Genomic DNA, 17669 nt, shown 5'->3' with positions numbered 1-17669 from the left:
GGCTCTGGGGAGACCTTACTGCGGCCTACAAAGGAGGCTTGTAAGAAAGATGCGGTCAGACTTTTTAATGGGGCCTTTAGTGACAGGACAAGGGGCACTGGTTTTAAACTGAAAGCTAGTAGGTTTAGATTAGATGTAAGGAAGAAATTTTTTATGATGAGGGTAGTGAGGCACTGGAACAGGTTGCCCAGAGAAGTTGTGGATGCCCCCTCCCTGGAAGTGTTCAAGATCAGGTTGGATGGGGCTTTGAGCAACCTGGTCCAGTGGAAGGTGTCCCTGCCCATGGTAGGGGCGTTGGACTAGATGATCTTTAAAGGTCTATTCCAACCCAAACCGTTCTATGATTCCATGACCAACAACGAAGAATTTTCAGGATATTGCAGTCTTTAATCCAGTACTCCATAAATGGTGCTCACTTCAGCTGACATCACATTATCACTGCAATACTTTATTGCAATAACGTCAATTGATCTTGGGGTGCTTCCTACATACTGTAAGAGGATAGAAATGCTACATTTATACAAGTAATATGTTGTAAAAAAACCAGAACTTCTAAAGCTGTTTAGGTTTATGTCATTGGAAATTGTTCCTAGGTGTGTGATCATACTTTATATTGGATTAAAATGCTACTGATTTTGGGAACAAGACATAGGACCATAGACATCCACAACCAAATGCGGTAACATTTAGATCACATTTACACTCCTCTTACCTTTTCCTGTCTCAGTGGCTTTTCTGTTCCTGGTTGCCCAGTGTTCTAGCTTTACCAGCAGACATGGACCACATTTTTAGCTAAAAGAATTAATCTATGTGATGGTTAGGGAACTCTCATTATGAGTACTGACTCCAAGAAGTTATGAATGTTTTAGAACCAATTTCCTACTTACAATATTAAACAAAGCTTGGGATGTTAGCCAGTGCCTGCTGAAATCAAAGTGCTTTGGTAGTTACTGGATAAATATCTTTTGAAAATTTCTTCTTTGTATTTTGTAGCTTGATGCTTAGGTCCTGACTGGAGCTAGATCTCTTTCCATGAAATAAAGAGAGAAAATCTGAGGGAAAGAATGCACTTTTCCAAATTGTAGCCAAGAAATCAAATCTGAGGATCAATAGTCTACAAATACACCTCTAATTTTTTTTTTGTTTGTTTAGTGTTCCAAAAAATGTTATCACACTGTTGTGCTGCACATTTAGGTCAGAAATTTTCCTTGTTTAAGTGTTTGAATTTGGTGTAGAATGAGATAGCTGTCCTTGTTGGAGAGAAGGATGGGGAGGTCAGGACTGGCAGTGGTATATGGAAATAAGAACTAGAGGAAAGAGTGAAAAGCTTCAGGGAAGGGGTCTGTGCTGAGAGACAAAAGTCTAAATTTATAAAATGGAACAATAAATCTGTTAGAGTTGAAAGTGAGGAAATAAAGCTTGGAGGCTACAAAGAAGTCTCCTACAGTGTAGTGTCATCCTTATTGAAATAATTGTGAACCATGGGAAATGAGGTTTGAACCACTCTATGAGATAATTTTTTGAGACTCTGTGGAAACCTGGGAGAATGCAACTCTATTAAATCAAACCTGTAATAGTGTTCTGAGTTCATTCAAGAAATAGAAGTGAAATATTTCAAAGTTTTATTATTTTTCTTGAGTACTCCATTCTCTTAGAGGAATTGGTAGCTTGATTATCTGTCTCAATTCAGGATGAAAATGAATTTGAAAAAAAGTAAAATATTTTCCACAGGTTCTGTAGTTTTAAATCCAGATCTTTAGTTATGTTCCTCATTATAGACATGGAAAAGGTAGGAAAGCTGATGCCAAGCAAAAGAGGCTAATTTCTAGAGGATGGATGGGTCCACCTTCAGTGAACATGTGCTGATAAAGGGAAGGTAGCAGGTTACTTTGAATTCAGAATTAGTTGCATGGGTTCAGCAACATGGAAACAAACCTCACTGCACTAATGGAAAATAGTAATGGAAGGTAGCTGGCTTTTGGGTGATTTGTGGAAACTCTATGTCTAGGGACTGGATGAGGAATTTCATGTCCACACAAGTGCTGGGGATGTTTAGATTTGTACTCAAACTTTGGCACTGCTACCAGTCTCTATTTAGAGCTGTATGTAGTTCTGCCACCTGCAGCTGTGACAGTCTAACTTGCGTTGTAATCTTCAGAGCTAAAACTACACAAGGGAGAAAAAAGTAGCAGATGGAGTCACGTCATTTACACTGAATACTGCAGGAAAGGCAGCCAGATTACAGCAGATCAGGGGGAAAAATCCATTTTTGTCACTAAGCAGCAGAAGAAAAAATAAATCACAGATAGAAAGGGATTAATTTCTAAGGGACCAGCTATTAAATGTAGCATGGAAATTGGACTCTATCAGAAGTTTGCAGAATTTAACTTGACAAACTATATGTAACAGTGAATTATTACTTTAAACTCATAACCCAAGGCTGCAATGCAGGGATAGAGAAGGTAGAAATTAATTAATCAGCAATCTAAGCTGAGAGCAATATTCACTTTTAGATGCCTGGTGAACAGAAGTAAGGACACCAAAAGGACTTACATAAATTATAGGTCACTGGAGATAACAGCACTCAAATCTGTGAAGGTCTCAATGTTAAATGCAGAAGTGGTGTAACAAGATAAATAACAAGTGTTTAATGATAGCAGAAAAACAACAATAACCTACAATCAGATGGATAATAAATTATGGACAGATGGTAGTTGGAATCTGTAAATATTTCACTGTCCCATCTGCCTTCATCCATTGGTATAATTTTAAATTGGATTCCAAAAAAGATGCTTTTACCCCCCCCCCCTTTTTTTTTTCAGAATTCATTATTAGCATCATGTTGTGTGAATCTGTTTCATGGTTTGTTATGATACATCACCAACAGGCCTTCGTATTGTGAATTTACAGCACTGGAAAAAAGCCAGGGTAATTTTGGGTTTGTACATTTTTGTCTTAAAAAATTTCATAAAGTGAAACTTCCTCTGTAAAGAGCATTTTTATTGCAGAAAACATATTGGGAGTTTCACCTCAGTCAAGCATTGGTATGACTTTGAAAGTAAAGTAGATTTTCCTGTACAAATAAATATATTGTACAAACATAGTAGGTGCCTTGACAAACAAATAGCATTCAAGGACAAAGTGTATATTCACATTCATTTAGTGATGTTGTTAAAATTACCAATAGATATTTAACTCCATGGGTCACGAATGGAGAATAGGAATTTTTCTAACTTATGGTTAAAGCACAATTTCTTTCTCAAAAGACCAACACAAAACTTCGTCTTTTTTTAACATCCTCTTTTTTATGTTTTCATATACATTGTTGTTCTCAGCTTGAGGATGCTGAAAAAGTCTCTCTTAACCTGTATCTTATTTAAAAATAAAAGGACGCACCCCCACACATTTTCTGAGAATTGGTACAAGGGAATAAAACAGTAGGAGAGGGCACTTGCTTTGTAATACCACTCTCTCTAGCAGACAGGAGGGGAAGGAAAGAAAGTGAGAACTTCAACGCATTTGAAGCAGGCTGTCCATCAAAGACACCTGCAGTTCCTCAGACACAACCATTCATCACCACCATCCTACTAGAGGAGAAAAGGGGTTTTATAAGCAACTTAATGAGCTTAATTCCCAAATCTGACAGAGCTTAGCCCCAGGTAGCTGAGCTCTGAAATGGTGGTCTTAAATTTAACAACTTTATGAAATTCTATCTTTTGTAAAGTGTGGGTGGGTATTGGGAAAGGGAATTGTGAGGGCATCTGTTTTGTTCCTGTAGTATTCAAGGATAGTAGATAAAGTTAAGGGTCAGTTTTCTTTGATTTATGCACTCATGCCAAACTAATATGCTAATATCTTATTTAAATCAAGGCATATGAATTTGCATACTGTAGTGTTCTATATCCCATTGAGATCTGCACTGCCTCAATGTTCTGTGTTCTCCTTGTGCTTCAGTTTCAAGGGCTTTTTAACCTCTGGAAGAATTTATTATGTGCCTTCTAGATGGAAAGGCAAAAAAAAAGCCAGTTTATTATAACACATCTAAAAGAATTATTAACCTTTCACATGTGAGAAACAAGACAAAATCTATGGTATTCATACGCTAAAGAGATTTAGGTAGATGAACCAAATTTTTGAATTGAGAGTTTTAACTATATGTTAATAGACTTCTAATAAATTTGCACAAAGTCATTAAACAGTACAAAATAATCAGGAAGCAGGAGACATCTGTGGGATGGTTTTTTTCCCCACTAATTTACTTTTTGAGAAAATAATGTGCTTCGGACTTTAAACAATGAATAGTAGGTAGGAATGAATGGTAGTAAACAATATTCTGAAGTGGTTCCATTTGTAAGATTCCTGCAGAAGCATCTCTATTTGGTGAAAGTAGCATTGTACCTGTATTGCACCTGTGCCCCAGAGCATTTGGGACAGTGACACTTTTTGCATGTCAGGTCTGAGGAGCAGTCACCCCACAGAATAAGGAAACAGGTAATTAACGAAAGTCATTGAGAAAGTCTAAAAAAACCCCAAACCAAACAAAACCCCCATGTATTCAGTTAGGGGTAGTTTGAAAGAAGTCCAGTTATCTTTCCATATATTTCTACCCACAATTCACAAGGTGCAACTCTAGAAAATGAAACCTTCAGGAAAAAAGTAGCCTACTTGCAAAAAAAGAGTTGCCAGAAATATAAAAGGAACTAGATTCCAGAAGGTAAGATGACTTGGGGAGAATTACAAACCATTGAAAACTGAAATGGAGAACTAAGGATGTTGAAACTGTGATAAATTGAAAAGAGTTATGAAACCCAGTGGAGACATGGCAGGGAGACTTGTTTTGGAGGGCTTTTAATGAACCTGATAATGAAAGAGGTGAGTTAATTTTGAAGGCAATAGTTGAATTCTTATGTGCTGTTCTGAGTAATGAAAGGTAGAAAGGTAATTTGGGGTAGGTCCAGAAATGGATTGGAAGAGACCATTAGAATAAGTTTGGTGCAAGATGGTGAATCAGCATCTTTCCTGATGATGTGTCGTGTGATCTGCAGCTGCCAAGTTTCAAAATCTGTTTAGCTGAATTATGTTATCTGGTTGAGTATTTAGTTATTTTGTGATTATTTTTAAGATGTAAGTATGAATATGTAGAATAATTTTTCACAGGTTCCAAATATTGGTGGTTTCCTCTGAGAATACAATACATGCCTCTCCCCCTTCAAAATATGCATGCAAGAGATTATTTCTAAATACATCAGTTAAGAGTTTTGCGGTTTTTTTACATAATTAGATATAACAGTGAGTAGAGGTGGCAAATGTCCACTGTAGTTTCTATTCTGTCCTCCTGCCAGCACTTTATTCTATCAAAACTACAATGCTTTTCTAAGATCCGGCCTATCTTTTCTTAGAGCATCTCCCATCCTCCTAGGAATAAATATGGTCATATCCTGAATCCGTAATACTGAAGCAGATCACAGAGCTTTTCCAGATTTTTGACACATGCTACGGAGCCTCTCCGATAAGATTGTGCAGCTTCAGTTACTTTCAATTTTGCATGTTTCAAATGTAAGTGCTGACTTAAGGCTCTGGATGTTTTGGTTCGTGTCTCTGCACTTTAATTTCATTTACCTATCTATTTCCTTGCCATAAGAGTCATCTGACTTGTGTCCGTGCTAGTTCATCATATTCACTTAATAACACTAATTTGGTTTATTTCACCATAAGCTATGCTATTTCAGTACAGTGCCCCATTTCACACCCTTCTTTCTCTGCGATACAAGTCTGCTTTCTGTCTCATTGTCTTTTAGTATATGAAAGATTAGTTAGGATTTAACAGAAGATGTCAGTCTTTCTCCTTACCACCTTGTTTAATGTCCAGCTATTAAATCTTAATAATGCTGATCTTACTTATATGAAGAACATTTCCTTGAAATATTTTCCCATTTTTACCATAGTTCTAATTTTTGATGATGACAAACCTCTATTCAGTACTTCATTACCGACACTTCCCTTTTGTCACTGGCTCTTCTGCCACGGGAAGACCTATGATCATTCTTTTCAACTGAGAGAAATATTTTAAATGATATTTTGAAATATCTTTTTCTGGTTTTAGTTGTAAGCTAGACGCCTTCTGTGCATAGATGAGCTTCACATAAGTCTTGTTTAAAGTTCATATTTTATGTCAAGAAGGCAAAATTAAACCTTCTTTGACTTTCATTTCCACAATATTTTTTTTTTTTAAATACAGCTTAGTAAATAGCAGGGTTTGGTTTGGGGGGGGGGGGATTGTGATTTTTTTTTTAATATATTTATACTCAATGATTTAGATGGACTTCTATTCTTCTGATTTAAGGCTGCCAGACAGTAATAATGATTGCATACCAGATATTCTGATATTTTTGTAGTTCTACTTTTCAGATAAACTGGCGAACCAGCTGGTTGAATTCTGTGGAATGTTTTGTTGTAAATACAACTCAGTTTTTCTCATTTCACCTGCTGCAACATTGCAACAAGATTTATTTGCTTTTGAGACTGTGGGAACAAGTAGAGACAGAATGCCATTTTAGTAGCATTTATACACTTTCCACTCCCATCATTCCAGAAGCTAAACATGTATGAGAAATCAGTTCATTGACTAATACCATGTATTCATATTTTTAGTCTGTTTTATGTTTAAAAAAAGGGTCTGATACATAATACTTTTGTTCCAGTCTTAGAAATGAATTCTTTTTTTTTGTATTAGTCTTCTGGGCTTTAATTTATGTTCAAAATAGTAACCAGTCCTCATTCTTTATATAAAAATAGATAAATTAAATTTCCTCTTTTAACACATTACATTAAACAATGTTAAATTATTTCCTACTGATATTTTAACAAGTAGTTTCCTCATTCTTTACAGACTTTGGAGGATAACAAGGCGCCTAGATTTTTAGGAGCCAAATGTGGACTGCAGTGCATTGCTCCATGCATGATGCTTCTGAACTATACCATGGCATCTCTTTCTTGTTTCTAAAAAACGGTTTTCAAATACAATCAAAATGTGAATAGGTGTAAAGTTTTCCATATAATGTGATCCTCATGAAGTGAAAATCAAATTTCCCTTCCAATTTATAAAAGAAGTAGTCAAGATAATGAACTTGTGCAAGTCAAGATAATTTTTGTGCAATGCACAGCTAAGCTTCCAGATTCCTGGTCACAGAATGTGATGGACAGCGAATAAATAAATGGGTTTACTAAGAGCTGAAATGCAGATGTAATCTTCAGGTAGGGTTATGAATGGAAGAGAGGGCCTACTGGAGGAGACAGTACTCTATCTTGACCTGTTCTTACACTTTTTCTCTCTTTGGTGTCAGTGGTCACTGTCAGATGAGAAACTGGGATAAATGCTTAACTGGGCAGATGTGGGGGACTGTTCTTCTCTCCTTTAATTTTTACCTTGGCAACGCAGCCAAGGTAAAAGCCAAAGCAATGAGTAGCTGCTGATGCCATGAGACCTGGAATGGGCACTGACACGGTGGTAACTGGACATTTGACTGTCTCTCAGGGTGTTCCCTCAGCAGTCAGGTAAACCCCTCACCCTACTCCCAGCCCCATCCTCTGGATAGCAAGAGCAGGTTTGATTCATGTGATATGGTCGTAACAACAAATCTGGTTTATTGTCCTGCTCTGTCTGTGGTGATCAAGTACAGGTACCCTCGGACAACACCGGTCATGTGGTTACATGCTCTGTTGTCCTTTTTTTCCATCTCTTGACTCCCCTTTTCACTGTTGTTCTACCTCTCTTTCTCTGCCCTTTTCTCCTCCCAAATAAACATCCAGACCTAAATACTTTTTTCTTATTTGTCCCAGCTGTGCTACAAGAGTACCCAAATTCAGTATTTCTGACAATATTACCTCGGTAATCTCACCCTTATATGGTATTGCTGGTACAGCTACTTAGCCACAGTTGGTATTGCAACACTGTACTCTCTGAAAGTTCCCCCATCCTTCCCTCCAAGTACCTGTGCAGTTTGACTATCTCGCCTTTTGACCTGTGAAATCCAGCCAGCCCTTGTGGCACTAACTGTAACTTGTGTCAGCATGTTGTTAGGTTATTCGTTACGTCCAGCAGTTTCGCATCCAGTAGTTCTTCATGCCCAAGCCAGTTAGCTCAGCCTAAGGCCAGGGACAAGTGCGTGCCCTAGTCATTTGCCTGCAGTGCCAACAGAGCCATTTGCATTTTTTCCCTAAATCAGTTTATCAAAATGCTGCTTAAGAGATTAAGTAGGTGATATTATTCTATATATAATTATTAATTTAATTGATCCCACTACCTTTCCAATTTAATAATTATTAAAGTGGTAAGAACAGCATTTTATTCTGTGAATGGTGTCTTAGTGAAGGTCAGATTGCAAATTTCTCTTTCATACTGGAAGGGCCACGGTTAATTCCAGTCAGTGGAATTATATACTTACCAGTGGAAGCAGCTCAAGATTGAGCATCCATGCACATCTTCTTTCTGCATTAGTTTACCAATGTTGACTTATTGGATGTCAGTGGAGAAAATGTTAACAGCAAACAAATGTGAAAATCACAGAAATTAATATTCATATAAGCTTTATTTTATATTTACATATGTGAATATTCATTCTGTGGCCATTTCCCCTTAGTTTCTACTCTCAAACTGAGCAAGAAGAAGAACTGATATATAAATATAGGACAGGAGATAAATGATGAAAATATTCTGCTATATACTTCATTCTAGCTCTTTGGCAGAAGATCTTAAACATGCTAAAAGCTTACATAGGTTCAAAGGGAAGCAGTAAAAGAAGAAGGTCACTAACTACCTGGAAAAAACTTCTGGCTCAAGAGCAGCAAAGGACTGAAGACTAGAAGAACATCTGAGGGAGAATATAAGTATCACATAGGCTTGCCCTGTTCCCTTTTCCCAAGGATCTCCTACTGCCTGCAGTTAGAAGCTGGGTACTGGCCTAGGCTGATCTTTGGTGTAAGACAGTATACTACTTGTAATATTCTTATGGTTTAGGAACATCAGCTTCTGAATATCAGCTGCTTCTTGTTGTTGTTTAAATAGTCTTTGAAATTCCCATTTAGGATGGTGTCTAGAGAAAGGATGTTCAGCCACATAAACTGCCAGGTTGTTGGTTTTTTTTCCCTACATTAATAATTGTGATCATTCAAATATGGGAAAAGAAATGCAGCATGCAACTTACCTGGGCACTCACCACAAACAAGAGAGCTTGATTTGTGGAAAAGTTACATTCCATGCAAAAAAACCCCTAAGGTTTTTGAAGACACTGAGAGCAAATTTGAAAAACAAACAAGCAGAGAAAATTATGATCTGATTTTTGTTGGGGGGGGGTGGAAATGATCAAATAGCTTGTTTGGAAAATACTCATCAACAAGGAATCAAAATTAAATGACACAGACAAAATGAAAGATGCAACAATCTGAACTCTATTGTTGAAAGCCTTACAATACCTTTCAATCCTCTAAATATCTGTGAAGTGTATCATCAGTGTAACTTCTCTTTGTCAGGTTTCTATTCATTTTTACTCATGCTATATTTAAAACCCCAAAGCAACTGCAGCTTACCTTACTTCTCATTAAGAGTATAACTTATATCACAATTTAATTCTACCATATTACCATTTCTTTTCAAAATAATCTTATTAACGCTCTCAATATGCTTTTGTTCACAGGATATACTCTTATTTTGAGCAGCCCGTCTGCCAATGCATTTCAACGGGTCAACTTCAGAAGAACATTGGCATCAAAATAAGCAAGCTGAGATCTGTCCATGTTTGTATCTATGCAGATGGCATCTGCAAGAAGGATTTTTTTGTGTGAGCAAATGGATAGTTAGCCCTGTTTAAACCTTGCTCTCATGGCAGTGTTTCAAGACGAGCCAATTTAGCCACTTTCCTCAGAGAACAAGCTACCAAGTGAGGGCTGAATTCCATGAAGACAGTGTGCTGAATTGGCCTGTCATTGCTTCTTCAAGAAACATCCAGCACTTGAAATCTCTTATCCATCTTGGATGTTTTTAGATGCTCCATTTTAATTAAGTTGTGGGCTAGACACTGGTATTACACAGTGTAAAACTGTCTTATGTTCTGCATAGTTCAGATCAGATGCTTTTAATACTCTCTGAATGCCTTAAAACCTAGTACAGATCTTCCATCCTTCTTAACACTTCGCATCCTGTTTAGTACATACAACAAACCAAGACAGAGTAACTAAGCGTTGCAGAGGTAATGATTAACACTCCCTCTGACAGCAGCTAGTAATGAATGCCTAGCAAGACACAGATCTGTTGGAGCAGGTCCAGAGGAGGGCCACAAAAATGATCAGAGACATGCAACTCATATCCTATGAGGAAAGGATAAGAGAGTTGGGGTTGTTCAGCCCGGAGAAGAGAAGGCTCTGGGGAGACCTTATTGCTGCCTTAATTAAGTACTTAAAGGGGGCTTATAAGAAAGATGGGAACAGACTTTTTAGAAGGGCCTGTTGTGATAGGACAAGGGGTAATGGTAACTAAAAGGGGGTAGCTTCAGACTAGATGTAAGGAAGAAATTTTTTATGATGAGGGTGGTGAAACACTGGAACAGGTTGCCCAGAGAGGTGGTAGATGCCCCATCCCTGGAAACATTCAAGGTCAGGTTGGACGTGGCTCTGAGCAACCTGATCTAAGTGAAGATGTCCCTGCTCATTGCAGGGGGGGGGTTGGACTAAGTGACCTTTAAAGGTCCCTTCCAACCCAAACCATTCTATGTTTCTATGAATATAGGAACACAAGAATTTATGGATATTTTCTCAAACTGCAACATTTTGTGGTTCAAATTTACAGATACTGAAGATAATGTCTTTGGGTTTAATAATCCTGAATTATCTTTCTTCTATCAATTTATCTAATTCCTTTCTGAAGCCATATAATCTTTTGGTAAGCAAGCATCACATGGAAAATAATTCCATTATTTAGTTATTATCATGTGAAGGAGTGTCTCTTCTTGCTTATTTTGAAGCTGCCACTTAGTTTAATTTGTTCGCTTTCTCAAGTAGGAAATTCATACTTTGTTCACCTCTTGAGTGCTATTCATGATTGTGTAGAGTTCCCACACCTGTTTTTCATGCTGAAGAGTCCTAGTCTATCTAGCTTTTCCTTCAGTGGAGGCTATCTCTGGAATTAATCTTACCAGGTCAGGGGAATGCTAATACCCAGATGGTAGCTTCTGGAAGTGTAATTTTCAGGCACTTCCAGTTCTTGTGAATCATGTTCTTTCTTTCCTCTCCCTATGCAATGACATTTCTATGTTCTTGTCCTGGCCTACTGCTTCTGCTTCATATGCAGTCTCTCACACTATAAAATTCTGAGTTTTTAAGACCAAGCAAGCTGATTTATTTTGGCTAACAGTCTATCATCAATAGGATTATATAGATTATGACTCCCAGTGGCAGTCTCAGGACTAATAAAAGTCTTACATTTGTGTATCAAACAGAGGTTTTAAGGATCCTTAAATAGTTACATCTTTTGCTTCCGTTTAAAGAAAGCAGTCACTGGAAGGAGCAAGTCCAAAGGAAAATTGTGATGCTGGGAGTACACAATTCTGCATCCTTTCAGATGTATTTTCACTGTGCAGAAATAAAACCAATCTCTTCCTCTATTTTTTAACACAGATCACTTCAAAACAAATCCCATTGATTAATCTGTCATGGCTTGACTTATAAAGTTTCCTCTATACTAGCTTGCCTGGAAACTGGCCCTCTGCTTCATCCTGAAAGAATACTCACCTCTCACTGTCTCAGACTTCTTTTAAAACTGTGTGGGTCTGTCAAACAGGAAGGAAAAAAAGACTAGTCCCTGCTGGAGAGTCCTTCTGTCAGGTGGTGATGCTAAATTAACTTTCTATATAAAAATAGAGCTTTTCTTCCCCAGTAAAGAGTAGTTGCTCTGAGTTTTCAGACAAAATATCAAATTTATTTTCCTTTCTATGTAATGCTGGGACTAGTAGCTTTTTGATATTGTTATCTTTTGTTTTGTTTTAGGTTTTGTTGTTTTATTATTCTTAGGTGCCTGTGTGGTTTTTAAAACCTGTAGGCAGACGTGATGCTTCAGAAGTCAGGCACCCAGTTCTGGGAGAGCAATTCATAGCACGCTAAACTAGGCATCAATGCTCTAGATATACATCATATGCAGGACAGTAAAGCTCTGACATACAGCTCATCTGAATTGGCAAAGAGCGTCTGAGACTGTCTTTCCAGCAGAGCTTAGGTATCTCCCTAGAGCTGAAGTTACATCCCTCTAGGACCAAGATTCAGTCTGGCAGAGTCCTGGCACCACTTCCAGCCCTGAAGTACACCGTACCTCCCGGGGGATGGGTTTCTGGCAGGTCTTACCCTTGCTTTCATAGTTATTTGGTCTTTAATTCAGTGATATTTCCAATTTAAAATAGATTAAACATTCTGGGAGTTGCTATTGACAAATAATTGCCTCAAATATTAAGCATTTCAAGATCTTAAGGACTTGAGGCTTACTTTTCTTGATTTTTTTTCCTGAACTTAGAAATCTAAGTTTCACCTGCAGTAGCACTGGTTGTCCAAAGGTTTTACTGCATACCTGCCCAGCTGTTCTGAGAAATGTAGACGAATATTAGGCAATCTTTACCTATGACTTTAAGCATCCACATAACTAAAAAATTACTTTCAGTGTTTCACTTGTGTATAATATGGATATCTATTTCAAAGCATTTCCTCTCCCCACTTTTATGACAGTTGGTCTTTTTATTATCTGAATTGTTATGCTATAGGGGTATTCATCTTTTTGCTACATCTGAAGAAAAACAGAAAAATTACATCTGAGTTGTATTTATTCCCATCAACATAGCTGTTTTCTTTTTCTAGAGGGAAAAATTGAACTTCCAGAGATCTTGCTAGCCATAAAACTGCTGAAGCAAGGTCAGGGATTTCAATATGGAGATAAAATGTTAATAAATGGGGGCCATTGTCCCACACATGAAAATTTATGCACTACATCAATAAGGGATCGTTCTTTTCTTGGTTAAATTCATCTAGCAATTTCTGACTATATTCATTGCCTAAGGATATATTTCTTTACAGTTAAATATCACTAGCTGTGCATTTTGATAGAAGAAATGCAGACTACAATTTATAACCTACACAATAATAAGTGAATAGAAAGTTGCCCCTTGGAAGAAATGCTACAGAGTATATAAAAATACATGTTCTGTTTCAACTACTTACACTGAATAGTATTGGAAGAAACCCCGATTGGAATTCTAATGCCATTTCTGAGTGTCTTCATTCTTACTGCTCTAAGAACATAAAAACAATGATGTATTGACAGTCAAGGCAATGCAAGATAAATACAGTGCTGCAAAAATCTTGAGATGATCAAAGTAAATTTTGAGAGCACACACTTCTCTATATTCTGTACAGTTCTAGATACACTGTTGTAATAAATATCTTTCCTGTGGCACCAGTAATTAAAGGAACACACAAGTAAAATGACCATTGCCCCCCAAATTTTACTATTTAAATAGAAATCTCGCAAAGGCCATTGGAACTTTGGGTCTCCAGCAACAGTCTCTCCAAGAACTCTATGTGGTAAAAGAATGAAAGACAGAATTTTTTATTTTTTTTCTTGCAGATGTTTATGTAAAGATTATATTTCTAGAAAATAAAGTTTCATTCAAAATAGAATTAAAATACTTTTTTGATGGGTGTTGTGATTCAAACAAGAAGTAAAAGAATTCTGGAATGTATAAGAAAAAAATTAAGAAATTGTACTGCAACAATTGATTTGGGGAGGCTGTCACGGGCAAACAATTTGGCAAGAGTTCCTAAAGACATGCTCGGAAGGAACTACAAATGGCAAAAAAGAGCTATAGTGATCCTTTGCTGCATGTAGAGGAAGTAGCAAGTAGGAGGATGTTTTCACCTCTTCCTACAGGTATAGGAAGAGAAGTATAGGGGAATACTACACAAATACTAGAGTACTACAGTTCTAATACCATATTTTCAATGGAAGAAAATGTTAGAAAATTGTAGAATGTCAGAAACCTTCAGAAACACAAAGAATATTTAATGTTAACAGAGCCTTTAAGAGATCCATGTATTTATCTCAAAAAAAAGAGGACTGAGGGGTTATCTAGATCATATTTTCTACCTTCACAGGGAGAAAGTAGAGGATATTAAAGAACTGTTTAATCTAGCAACAAACACCACTATGGAAACAAAAGATGTAAGAATTCAGGCAGACAAAATGAAATTACTTATCAGACACACCTTTTTTGCATGCAGGGTAAGCATCCACCAAAGCAAAGCGTGAAGGCAATGGTAGATTCCTCATATCTCAATGTCAACAAAGCAGACTGAATGCTTCTGTGGGAAATCCCAGTCAGTGGGTCAAAGTTGTGGCCTTGAAATCAAAATTAGCCTACATGATCTGCCCTAATCACTTGTGTCCTTGAAAACAGTCCTTCCCTGTCATTTGCAGTTCTACCTTGCCTTAGATAATACCAGTTATTTTCTTCCTTTACTTTTCATTAATATCTTTTAAATACTGCTGCTATTCAAGCCACTGTATGTACAGTGACAGATGCACGAACAAGGGTGGAAAATATTTCAATATGTATCCTCTAATTTGGTTAAGCAGATATATGGATAAATGCATGCACTTAGAAGTTGAAATAGCCTAAGGAAGTTTAACAAAAACATGTGAGGACATAACTGGCAGACTCTGGTAGATTACGTAGAATAATAGAGGTTAACACTAAAAAAAAAATATCTTTCTGATCATTTGGTCCCACTGTTTTCTGTAGATGGTACTCAAATCCAGGGGACAAGATCTTATAGCTGTTGCAGTTGACCTTCTACCAGGTCAATATGTATTTGTAGCCTCATGTGTTTGCATGAAGGGACAGATGTTTCATTGCCCCAGTCTCACTACACTCCAAAACTATGAAAATATAAAGTTGAATGCAAAGTCAACGCACATTCCTCCCCAAAATATACCATCACCCTTTCTTTTCTTGGGAAGGGATCACAGGTTCATAGGCAAGGAGATATTTCTAGAACTTTCCAGCTGATGTTCCCTGACAGCTAACAAGGGGACCAGAAATATGTGGTGCACTGCAAGCAGTGTCTGTCTCTACCTATAGAAAGAGCCATTATTGGTCCTTTTTCCTACTATATTTAAGTCGTGGATGGGCATTATTTGTTTTAAAACATCCTGCGAAGAGTTGCCTTTTGGTTGGAGGATACAGTTGCTGGAGAGGGAGAGAGTCTTCTCAGCTGGGTAGTGTGGCCGAGCGGTCTAAGGCGCTGGATTAAGGCTCCAGTCTCTTCGGAGGCGTGGGTTCGAATCCCACCGCTGCCAAGAATATTTTCTAGGACAGAGGAAAGTTGGGCACAAGTACAGAGTGGGAGAGGAGTGGCTGGAGATCAGCCCTGCAGAAAGGGATGTGGGGGTGCTGGCTGATAGCAGGCTCAATTGGAGTCAGGGGTGTGTGACAGCAGGCACAATATGAGTCAGGGGTGTGCCCTTAGTAGCCAAGAGAGCAAACCCCATCCTGGGGTGCGGTGCATTAAACACAGTATAACCAGAAAGTAAGAACATCCTGTTGTAGTCAGCATCGATGCACCTGCAACAGGTTTCTAGAGAGGTGGTCTATGTCTGTCAGCGTTTAAGAGGCATTTGGACAATGCCCTTAATAATGACATGCTTCAACTTTTTGTCAGGCCATTGGACTAGATGATCATTGTAGGTCCCTTCCAACTGAAATAGTCTTTTCTATTCTATTATGTGGACTTCATGACTCTATGCTCAGCTCAACTGAGGCAATCTGCTTTCCTAACAGAGAGAGACATGAAAAGTCCTATGAAACACTGTCATCTGAGTTGATTTCCCACAGCTTGGTCTGCAGGGACAACCTGGGTAACCAGCTTCCCCAGTTAGTGCACTAGTTCTGCACTGGCATCATATATGAATTTTGAAGTGAGCCCAACACCTCAGGGTTACTGTCAACTTCCAGACACAGGTGTCACAAATAACTTTCTTCCCACACCTATATACCAAGTCAATCAGTCTAAGAAATCAGACCTTCTTGCAGAATCACTCTCTCTCTCAAAAATTGAGCTTTCTGTCTTTGCAGGAATCACTTGAATTCTTCCTGTGAATGTGCAATAATACCCTCATACAGGCCTAAATACCTGCTTTTACAGGAATTTGATCTCAAAATATGTCTGACTGGCATAGAGCACTTACTTAGTGCTTAAAATGGCAGCAACTTGTGCTAGCCTTCCAGTGCTCATGATATTCGAAGGTAGATCCGTCCTAAAAAATTCATTTCATCCTTAACTCTTTCCCACCCCCTTCCTTGGCATCTCCTTACCTAACTGCTTACAGAGACCCTATTTTAAAATTCAAATGATCTTGTCACTGGAGATACCTTTACTTCTCTGACATCTCTAAATATTCTGCTTTACTGTTTGCCACAGACCCTGGACTACCGTCCCATTCCTGCCCTCCCTCCCCTGCTCTTGCCCTCCTTCCCTGCCCCCTTCCCTGTTTTTTTTAATGTTATCTTCCATCCTCTTCTCTTTCCCCACCTCTACAGATGCCTCTAAAGACATCTCCACTACGTTTACTTGGCTGTGGAAAGTTTGTATTTCCAGTTGCTTACAAAGTATTTGAAAATATAGTTGTGTTTTCATTAATTAAAGGTCATAGAGTATCCCAAATTATGCTGTAGAGAATATAGCAGCGAAGAACATTTCTGAAAGTACTGGGCTGTTGTCACTGATGGAAAGCCATCCCATTAGCCCAAATGGAAGGGGCATGGCCCAGGTGTCTGGAATCACAGCTCTGTGTCTTGTCAATTAGATGGTACTACAACTACTATTAAATAAGTTAATAAAGTCCTTCAGGAAGGAATACAGTAATTTGTTTTTTTGTAATTGTGGTATCTGCACATTGTGGTATCACCCTATGGCAGCAGTTTCCAGACTTGCCAGCAGTTACACAGAAAAAGAAAGAGAGACTGTGTCTGCTTCTAAATGTCATACCTTCACTGTGTGAGCAACTCATAATGACATTAAGGCTATTCAAGTTTAGACCAGAGCTCCCTAATAGATGGCAGACAGTAATACCTTTTAACAGTACTGCAGTGCAGAAGACTCAGTCAGCACCTAAATCATGTGAGACATTTCCCCCAACAGTAGGGTTCTGGTGATTACACATAGCTATTTTTAAAGAAAACGTAGGACAATGTACTGAATTTCCTTTCTATGTTCCTAAAAACCCTCCTGTTAAACAGCTTCTCAATATCTTCACCATCTAACCTGAAGCAAGAAGAGATTATTATATTAATTAAGACAACATTATGATTAATAGCTCTTTGTGTCTGTCAAAGGGAGATAACACAGCCAAACAGCTCCAGGTGTCCAGCAACTTTTCATATTAGACCGGCAAGCACACCTAATTCTTGATTTTCTTCAGATGCTGTTAATGTTCTATTGTGACACTCACCTGATCATCTCATTCCTCAGACAGAAGCACTTCTCGTCTTTTTCTTACTGTCCTAATTTGTCCCAGTCTCAGCTGCCAGTTTGTAGAAGTGTACCTTTCACCACTCAGCTGTGACCTTCAGAACCGTCAA

The 17669-nt window shown here is 38.0% G+C and overlaps 1 non-coding gene across 1 annotated transcript; it reads left to right on the top strand.

Moving 5' to 3' along the window:
• Nucleotides 1-15306: 15306 nt before the first annotated feature.
• On the top strand, nt 15307-15388 carry TRNAL-AAG. Its single transcript has one exon. It is a non-coding gene; the product is annotated as a tRNA-Leu (tRNA).
• Nucleotides 15389-17669: the final 2281 nt, after the last annotated feature.

Source organism: Aquila chrysaetos, chromosome 5, assembly GCF_900496995.4.
Source record: "Aquila chrysaetos chrysaetos chromosome 5, bAquChr1.4, whole genome shotgun sequence".
Taxonomy (NCBI): domain Eukaryota; kingdom Metazoa; phylum Chordata; class Aves; order Accipitriformes; family Accipitridae; genus Aquila; species Aquila chrysaetos.
This window is presented reverse-complemented; position numbering and strand designations above follow the sequence as displayed.